The sequence below is a fragment of the Amaranthus tricolor genome, chromosome 5 (genome assembly GCF_026212465.1).
Source record: "Amaranthus tricolor cultivar Red isolate AtriRed21 chromosome 5, ASM2621246v1, whole genome shotgun sequence".
In the NCBI taxonomy this organism is placed as follows: domain Eukaryota; kingdom Viridiplantae; phylum Streptophyta; class Magnoliopsida; order Caryophyllales; family Amaranthaceae; genus Amaranthus; species Amaranthus tricolor.
The window spans coordinates 31954232-31956246 of NC_080051.1; the positions used below are offsets into that span (position 1 = coordinate 31954232).

Below are 2015 nucleotides of genomic sequence, written 5' to 3' on the forward strand. Positions count from 1 at the left end.
GTACACAACTCTGCTTATCAGACACGTGAATGAACGCTTCAATATATATCAATAATCCAATCACGAGAACAAAACATAAACATTTTGTCAGCAGAATTGGGCCCTTGGAATCCTTCCAACTTCCAACATTGTTTATCATCAATCAATGTAACTAAGCTGCTGACCTTCGATCTGAATCAGTAACTTCATGTGAGCCACTTACGCAGATTTTACTCATGAATTCATGCACAAATTGTTGTGAGAGACGGTTTCTCTAAGAGACACATTAGATATATGGGCTAAATAGCCCAATTAATACAAATTAAAGAGAAAATAAAAATGTGTAATTCTTGGTTTTAAAGTCGTTTCTTTGAGAGACGGTCTCACGAGAGTAGCTGGAGTTGATGTCTCCGTGACCACAGCTATTAATGGTAATTTAGAGCATTTCTAAGATGTACCATTATATGATTATATCCATATAGCCTCAAATCATAATTTAGGAGATGAAAAGAATGTGGCATACACAAGAGGTGTCCTAGGAGCATCAAAAAGCATAACTTTAAAAATCTCGTCGCCTGAGAGATTCGAACTCTCGCGGGGAAACCCCATGTACTTAGCAGGCACACGCCTTAACCACTCGGCCAAAGCGACTTTGTTTATCTTGAGCTAGTTCAAGATTTATATATCTATTAAAAAAAATACTTTTTCTTTTTCGTTATAATACTTTATTACTGTTAGCATTTAATCAATTAACAACTACATAATTGACTAAAGTTTGAAAATATAGACTTGATAACGAACCCCTCTAGAATCATGTACTATTATTAAGCTTATTGTTAGGTAAATGCAACATCAGATATTAGTATATTACTTATCTATTTTGATTTTCCTTGCTTTAATAATTAATTGTTTCTTTACCAATATGATTCAATTATTTCACTTTTTCTTTTTTAAAGTTTAATACTCTCAACTTGGTTGCAAATTTTAATAATGTTATTTTGAAAAAATTGATATTAATAATCCAACATTTTACTTATTTATTGTGAATAATTATATATTTGGATTATTTTTAATAATCTACCATTTTGCCTTTAATTTGCTATCAGAATAACTTTTTATTTTTTAATAATTTAACCTTTGTATTTAGTTTGTTATCGGTATACCCTATTAGTATGCTGACAACAAATTAAGAGTTAAGGTTGATTTATTAAAAAATAATTTAAAGTTAAAATTATTCACAATAAATATATAAAAGATTGGATTATTAATATGAATTCTTTCTATCATTTTTTATTTAATCATTTAAAATTATGCTTATAAAACTATGATTAAAGTCCAAACCAAGAAAAATTACAGTAAATGTTATTCTTATTAAAGGCGATAAGAAAGTCATAACCCCTCAACGATTTCTTTTCAAGATCAATTTCATATTACTCCCTCCGTTCTTTTTTAATCTTCCACTTTGAATTTTTTTACACATATTAAGGATGATAGAATCTTTGGGTTGTAGTGGATATTATTTTAATTAAAATAGTAGTGTGAAGTAATGATTGTATTGGAAGTATGAGGTTGTAGTGAGTATTAATTTAATTAAATAGTAGTGTGAAGTAATAATTGTATTGAAAGTATGAGAGAGAAAATAATTATAAATAAAAGAAAAGGGGGGTTTAAAGGGGTAAGAGGGGGGTTTTAAGGGGTAAAAAGTGGGATAAAAACTTTTTAAAAATAGAAAGTATTCTAAAGTGGAAAAACTTTTAAAACAACCCGTTATAGTGATGTGGAAGATCAAAAAAGAACTGAGGGAGTATCTAATTTTCTTTCATATTATTAGGGTATTTGTGTCGCAATGTATAAAATCATTATATTCTTTTGAATGATGTACAAAATAGTAAAATATTAATAATCAATATATGTATTAAGGTCAGTGCCGAATCTAATATTTTAGTAATAAAAGGTTCGAAAATAGCTAGTATGTCTTATAATTTATAAACATACAAAAATATTCAAAATGTTCATCAAAATGTAAATTATGCATT

General features: G+C 28.0%; 1 non-coding gene across 1 annotated transcript; it reads right to left on the minus strand.

Annotated features, from left to right (window-relative positions):
- Positions 1–548: 548 nt before the first annotated feature.
- TRNAS-GCU (transfer RNA serine (anticodon GCU)) lies at positions 549–630 on the minus strand. The gene has a single exon. It is a non-coding gene; the product is annotated as a tRNA-Ser (tRNA).
- Between the last annotated feature and the right edge of the window lie 1385 nt (positions 631–2015).